An 8,442-nucleotide genomic window follows, 5' to 3' on the forward strand; every position below is an offset into this window, starting at 1 on the left:
TTGCTTGTTATAGAATACAAATGTTATACCAATAATCTGAAAATTAATCTGTATAGTTGAAATTACCTGTTTACATTATTAACAGGCGATTAAACCTTGAATTTTTCGGGCAACATTGTTCTTATTGAAAAGTTTAGAACATGTTTGTTAATTTAGCATACATTTTGTACCTAAATTTGCTTGTACCTACACTAATTATGCGTTCAATTATCATGATATTTTTTACAGTATAATTTCCGAAAAAATCCTACATTGCTCGTTCATTTCTTAGGCGTCTCCATTATACCTGCATATAACAAAGCCATACTGCATACCAACCTGGGCTGCCGGCTTGCACTCTAGCGGGAAACGTGTCAACTGCCGGTTCACGGTATAGAACTATAACAACCGAGACACAAACCAACTCATACTTTCTATCGCTTGATATCCGGATATTTTGGCAGTATTCACAAAGTACGTTCATCAACTAAAGCTTAAAAAGAATCTCACTTATTTTCGAATTGATTGTTTGATAATTTTGATTTGATGATTTACTAATCATTTTGTAATTTTCCTAAGAATTACTGATGTCGACTCAATTTTTTACCAAATTACTGTCAAACAAAAGTATCTTGACAAGTTCAGCAAAACTTGTTCAAAAAAAAAGCATGAAAATGAATGTCGTGCCTTCAAATCAGTTCGATGGAGAATTGCACCACAGACAGACGTCTATATGATAAAAACATTAATCGAAACTTTTAAGTTAAGCCCGGTAATAGCTTACTCAATTAAAATATATGTATAAATTACGTGAAAAGTTAGGTGGGAAATATTTGCAAAACAGTTCCGGTAACCAGGGGCGGACGAAGGCTGATTGGATCTGCAGGCGGAAACTTATTTTGACGCCCCCCTTCATTTTTTCGTTTACAGTCATATTTTTTTTACGCGAGGGATGCGTATTTCTTAAAAAACTAACCACCCGTGAAATTTTTTTTTAATTAGCGCGGTATCGTGTAAAAACGCATTAATTCGAAAATCCACATAAAAACCACGTTAATTCAAACATCCGTAAAAAAATAAAAACACGGTAATTCAAAAATCCGCATAAAAAAACCTCGTAGAAAAATCCGCAATAAAAAAACGCGTAAAAACCCTGATTGTATATTAATAGTTATGTTCGACATCGAACCTGGAGTCGCGAGAGTCCGGTCCGAGGTTTTTCGGGGTTCAATGTTCGATTTAATTTCGGACCGGACCAGAAGGGAGCCATCTGGACCGGGTAATGTTTCCGGACTCCGGAAGAGTCCGGTTAAAAATCAAACTCAACGTTATTTAAATCACAAACAGCAGCAGGTTTCTTCATTTGCATTTCTATGAATGTACCTACGCTCCTCTTCTGGCAGTGTAGCTTCGAGAAAAAGTGCGTAGTTTTCGGCGACTTCGGGTTGCTTCAGCCGAGCGAGATTATACCTTGGCGGGCTACGGTACCGTATGTTGTTCACCACGGATAGTTTTTGGCGTGTGAAGATATCACTAGGTAGTGGTTCGAGTCGATGTTAGCGCCCCGAGGTGTTTTGACGTCGATAAAATTCTGAAAAGTGCCGATGTATCAAAACGTGGTCGATTTGAGTTTCTGTTTAGTTAGGTGATCTCCAGGTGTAACGATGTTGAAAGCTATGCTGGAAAAAGGTTTTACATATGGCCATGATCAATTTCACCCCACTCCATGGTATTTCGGAATAAAATTTATATTTTCAACTCCTAATGAGGGTTTGGCTTATTGGCGCAGCTACCCTTGAAGTTGGCTGGAGAAGCATCCGATCCGCCATAGGCAGCACTGCTGTAGCGCTACTAGGTACAAGGGCCCCGAATCCTAGAAATGACTGGTTTGACGGGGAATGCAAATGGTTAGTCGAGGAGAAGAATGCAGCACGGGCGAGAATGCTGCAACACCGTACGAGAGCGAACGTGGAACGATACCGGCAGGCACGGAACAGCCAAAACTCGGTCCTTCGAAGGGAGAAGCGCCAGCTAAAGGACCGAGATCGCGTAGCGATGGAAGAACTGTACCAAGCTAACTACACTCGGAAGTTCTACGAGAAGCTGAACAGCTCCCGCAAAGGCTTCGTGCCGCAAGCCGATATGTGTAGGAGCTTGGACGGCAACCTCCTTACAGACGAGTGTGAGGTGATCAAAAGGTGGAAGCAACACTTCGACGAGCATCTAAACGGCGGTGCAGTAGAGCGCGAGGACGGTATGGCAACTGACTTTGGTGCACGAGCAGAAGGCATCAGGATTACAGCCCCCGATCTCCTGGAGGTGAAGGACGAGGTTGGCCGGCTGAAAAATAATAAAACTGCTGGAGTGGACCAACTTCCCAGCGAGCTATTGAAGTACGGTGGAGAAGCACTGGCTAGAGCCGTGCACTGGGTCCGGAGGAGTTGATGGAGGGTATTGTGTGCCCCATCTATGCCCTCACATCATTTGTCCACCGATTTTAAATCGGCGTACGACACAATCGATCAGGACCAGCAAACTGACGCGGTTGGTCATAGCGACGATGGAGCGAGTGTTGTGTGTAGTTCGAGTATCGAGGGCACTCTCGAACCCACTGTTTAACATTGCCCTGGAAGGTGTCATTAGAAGAGCAAGGATTAATAAGAGTGGCATCATATTTCAAAAGTCGGTTCAGCTGTTTGGTTTCGCCGACGATATCGACATTGTGGCTCGGACCTTTGTGAAGATGGCGGATACGTACATCGGACTAAAGGCTGAAGGCAAACGGATTGGACTGGTCATCAATGCATCGTAGACGAAGTACATGAAAGAAAGGGGTTCACGAGAGGACAGTGCTAACCTCCCACCTCGAGTTCAAATTGGTGGTGATGAAATCGCGGTGGGTGATGAGTTCGTGTATCTGGGCTCACTGGTGACTGCCGACAACGATACCAGCAGAGAAATTCAACGGCGCATTATGGCAGAAAATCGTGCATACTTTGGTCTAAGGAGGACGCTCCGATCGAGTAGAATTCGTCACCGCACCAAGTTCACCATCTACAAGACGCTGATTAAACCGGTAATCCTCTACGGGCATGAGACATGGACTATGCTTGTGGAGGACCAACGCGCCCTTGCGGTCTTCGAGCGGAAGGTGTTGCGTACCATCTTCGGTGGACTGCAGATGGAAAACGGAGTGTGGAGAAGGCGAATGAACCACGAACTACAGAAGCTACTTGGGGAGCCATCTATCGTCCACACCGCTAAGATAGGCAGGTTGCGGTGGGCTGGACATGTTGTAAGGATGTCGGGCGACAGCCCGATGAAGATGGTTCTTGAAACCAATCCGTCAGGGACAAGACGGAGAGGTGCACAGCGGGCAAGGTGGATCGATCAGGTGGCAGACGACTTGACGACCTTACGCAGACTGCAGAGCTGGTGAACTACAGCCATGGACCGAGTGGGATGGAGACGACTCCTACGTACAGCCAGTCTTGTCCAGTCACTCATCATTGTGCATTTATCAACACATAAATTGCATCACATCAGTTTTTAAGTAGAATACTTCTCTCAAGAAGTTCGGCTACATAGGGATGTGAAATGAAAATCTAAAACCGAAAAAAGTAAAAAAAATATCCATTTTCAAATGCTGGATTTCCTTCGTTCTTGCAGTAATAGATGAGAAAACTTTCTAAGATTCTTCCCAAACGAAGATAATTGTGATTTTATTATTCAAATAGTGTACTATTGAAAATAGTCAAGCTTTGTCAAAACGAAAAATTCGACCTCTGGTTGGTCGTTAAATGATTGCTTCCCAAGCACGGTCGGCAGAATCATATACCTTGCAATTATAAATATGCTATTTAGACTATATAAGAGCCTGTTTCAGCCGAAGCCGCTCTTAATAGTTCCAGACAGTGACAACAGCAGTCCTCCATTAGCAGCAGCAGTAGCGGTGCAGTGGATACCAGCGATAGCGGATAGCAGCCACAGCTGTGATATAGCAATGGATAGTGCACCATCGATAGCAGTTGATGCAGTGAGGCACTTTAGTGAAATGCAGTCTCTGTGCGATAGCGGGCACTAGTAAATGCATTCAATGAAAAGTTGACTCATTTCGACAACACATGAGCCGTCTAGTTTTGAGTGTTAAATCAGCTTTTCACTGTTTATTTTATCACAAGGAATACTTTATTCGCACTGTCAGTGATAACGCCAAGATGTGATCGGTATCTCATCCGATATTGAATTGAACAACAAATTGTCCTTTTCAGGATGAAATAAAAACCTGATGATTGAAGAGTTAATATTTCCTCCTGAGTTAATTTACATTTTTAAATTTGTAACAGTTAAAAAGTTGACTCCGTTATAAATTTGACTTATCTCCGTGTCTTAGAACGTACAGAATTATCCTTTCCTTCTGTCTTGAGCACGAAAAATTTTCATTATCTGCATAAAAATTTATTTTTCGCATAACCAAAATTTACAAATTGTCAAGCCGCAATCATGACCAACAACTTACTATATTTTTGAAATTGGTCAATCCTTGTTGAAGCGCAAAATTCGATTGATCTGATAAGTCAACGTTTATTTACTAGAAAAATGACTGACACGCAAGCAGCCGGGTTATCTTTTTTGTAAAAGTATTTAACTTCAACCTTGGGGTCGTTGCTTTGCACACAACCCTCCTGTGATTATTTTTTAGTAGGCATTGTGATGAACGGAAAAAATGCACAACCTTATTGAGCGGTGCCTTTGCACGTATGGAGCGTGGAATATAACTACACTAGCAATGGGCAAGATCGATCCGATTTTTGCAAAAATGATCTTTTCGGGTCGATCCATCGATTTTTTGAATCGATTTCTTTGCGCGCGATTTTCTACTGAATCGATTCTTTGGATGGCAAGATCATTTTTTTTTTCGCCTGAAAAATAAATGTGTGCAAAACGGATTGAAGACAATAGTGATTGCATTTATTGTTGCTAACGTAATCTGCGGCCGAATTCCGAGAACAATTTTTTTTGAAGAGAAGAAAATTTCTTCATTGATAGTATACAATTTTTTTTTCTCTCCAAAGAAGTGTGTGCTCGGAACTCGGACACTGATCTGAAAAATGTGTCAAGTTTTTACGCATTTCAAATGTTTTTGTTGGTTCAAACAATTGTCTACGTCCATGACAACTTTTTTCATAAGTATGTCTCCACCCCCACAAACACTGTTGCCAACTGTACAGATTTATCTGGAAATGTACAGATTTCCTCGGGGTTTTCGGTACAGATTCTGTACCGTACAGATTACAGATTTCGAGAAAAAGTACAGATCAGTACAGGTTATTTAGATGGTTAGAAAGGATTAGACAAAACTTTTTGGCCGACTCTGCAACGATACAATGGATGGGATCTTGCAATCCACTCCAATCCAAAATTTACTGCCAACTATCGGTAATTTGCTGCCGAGAATGGCACCACTCGGTTAAAAAACGGCAGTTGTTACATGTTTTCGTAAATCTCGATTTAACCAAACTAAAATGTTGGTACAAAATATCCGAAATATCGGTAGTGTTGCTGAATTATGGGTTTCATTGTTTTTTGGCTGAATTTTCAGGAGATTGAACCACAATGGCACGGTAATATGCATTACCGAGCCCCATTCTAAAGTGTGCAAAAGTTTTATTGAAAATCGAGCTAGTAATTTGGAATTAATATTAACTGAGTCAACGCAGTCCCAGTTTCCTCTAAACAATTCACGTTGAAGCTGTATAAATATAGAAAATAAAAACTTTGAGCCAGTGGTACAGATTTTGGTACCGATTTTTCCCGGAAATAGTTCAGATGAAAAAGATTTTTGCAGCTCCCAGTACAGATGAAAATGTGGCAACACTGCCCACAAGGTTCCAGAATATCCAGCTTCCACGAACGGTAATGGCGGATAGGGCACGCTGCCCATTTTGACGTTTTCTGTAGGTCAGGGAAGCTGGATAACCTTGTCGTCGAATTGAAAAAGAACAATCCGCAGCCAAATTAAGTCCCTCCAGTATTTTTAACGCAGTAACCATTTTTTTGCTTTTGTAAACGCGACATCAATAGACAAACCCGTGTGAAATTTGGCTAATACGCATGCGTTGTGAAGTATATCAAGGATTAGGGGTGGGTGAAACGGCTCTTTTACAAGAGCGGCTCTGAACTGACTCATGGTTCACAATGATTCACGAGCGTTGGCAGTTCGTGTTGTCTCGGTAAACTTTGGGTTCGCGCGAACCAAACAGTTCTGCTGCGCCCAAAGAACCGTGGTTCTTTTTCGTGAGCCGTTCGTTCTTTCGCTCTTTTCTAAGAACCGGTTCATATGAACGGCTCGTGAGCCGTTCGCCCATCCCTAGCGAGGATGAAAAGAACGACGAGACAAGTTTGCATCTCGAACTGAATATAAATTACCGACCACAAGACCGCCTCGAAAGTTTGACATATATTGTATACAATCATTACTAACTGATTGGTGTTTATTGGGGTGGCAATGGACTTTGACAGTTTTATTTAGAAGTAGTGTTCAGTCCAAGTATGATGACAGTTCTACAAGGTATGCTACATTTTTGTCTATCCACGCACACAAACAAATCTCGTTATGAAAAAATTCGCGTTTTGTATGGAATTCAAAACATTTTTGGAAATTATCGTTTTATGTTGTTTTATATCTAATTTTTTTGGTTGGAGAGTGAATCTCCAGTTGAAACACACTAGAAATTGATATTAGTTTAGATTTTGTGTGAAAAATTGCGACAATATGTCGAAATAAAATATATAAAAATGCTATATTTCTAATAGTTGGAGCATAATCTTAGTCATTGTCATAGCTCATGACTTTTGTTACTGTATGAAACAAAAGCGACTCTATTCAGAAGCGTTATTAGAGTACAAGAAAAAAACGAAAAGTGCAAAAAGGTTACCGGCAAATTGATGAAAAACAGCATATTTCACCTAAACCGCAGCATGTTTATGTATTCCCCACAAATAAAACATGTTTAAACATCATTTCTATAACTTTTCAGGAAAGTATGTTTTATAAGTTTAGTTTAAAATGCAAAATCATTTCAAATTTCATACAAAATTGGAAAAAGTTCATAACGATCACTAATACTAATGCATCGACGTGAATTGCATACCTTGTAGAACTGTCATCATACTTGGGTGTTCAGTAGGGCGAAACATCCCTCACGAACAGTTAGCAAAATTTCGATTTTTTGGATAACACCCGACCTCGACGTTCTATACGTTTCTAATAACCCGTTCACATGATGTAATATTGCTCATCTTGATTTCAAATGCCATACTCCAAATTTTTCGTGAAAACTAGATGTATGTATGTTTCAAGATACGCGATATCACGTGATATCTGCTACAGTGTGAACAAGGCATAAGACATTTGGCACAAAAATAGGCTATTACAAACTGTGCTTTTCTTCAGAAGTCGAGAAAGTGAAATTTAGACTAAATACTCCTGAATTCCGATTGAGCTGAAATTTTGCATTGCATTGGATATTGAATTTACCATTTTTGATATTAGCCAACATTATTTCATATTTGCTACCTCTGCAAGTGCACTTTTTTGAAAATTGGCTTCCGTAGGGACGTTGTTTACTATCGTTGTAGGTGTTTACTATCAAGCACCAATTTTTTGATTTCGGTAGAAAAGGCATATGCGCTTATTTTTCAACTATGAGTAGTGGGGTACTCGTTAACTCAAATATTGCAAAAGTTGAACTAAATGTTCGTGTATATGCCGTGCTGCATTCTGTTCTGCATGGTGTCGCGCTTGCCATTTTTGTTTATTTGAGTTTGTGCTGCGGATGTTCCGATTTTTTTATGAATTGGGTTGATCTGAATTTTCTAAGTAAAACGTGATTTAAAAAAAATTCTATCATTGTCCTTCGCTTTTTAAATCACGATTTGAAACTGCTTGAAATTTGCTAGAAACCGCTACAATGACAGTTCGCCCATCTACCAACTGTCATTGTAACGATTTAGAGCGAATTTTTGTTTTTTATTTAAAAACCGAAGGAAAATGATATAAAGTTTTATAAAATCACGTTTTACTTAGAAAGTTACACTCTTTTGGATGATATATAAAAATCGGCAATCCGTAAATAGCGTGTCACAGATCCTGCCGATGTTGATGATGCTTTCACGTGCATTATGTCAGCGGTTCCAAACTTTCTGTCAAAATTTCGTTCATGAATCAAGTTCACAAACGTCCCGTGAAACGGTCTATGGGATGAGCGACAACGAAAACTCTTAGTAGAAAAAAACCGCCAAAAGAGTACACGTTGTAAAAGAAGATGGCAAAAAGGTCGTAAAAAGCTTATACCGAACAAAAATCGATTTTTTGGTGAATCGATTTTTAAAGCTCGATTTTTCCATGAATCGATTTTATTGATTTTGATTAATCAAGGCAGGAGAATCGATTTTTTTTTT

The sequence above is a fragment of the Wyeomyia smithii genome, chromosome 3 (assembly GCF_029784165.1).
Source record: "Wyeomyia smithii strain HCP4-BCI-WySm-NY-G18 chromosome 3, ASM2978416v1, whole genome shotgun sequence".
NCBI classification, from domain to species: Eukaryota; Metazoa; Arthropoda; class Insecta; order Diptera; family Culicidae; genus Wyeomyia; species Wyeomyia smithii.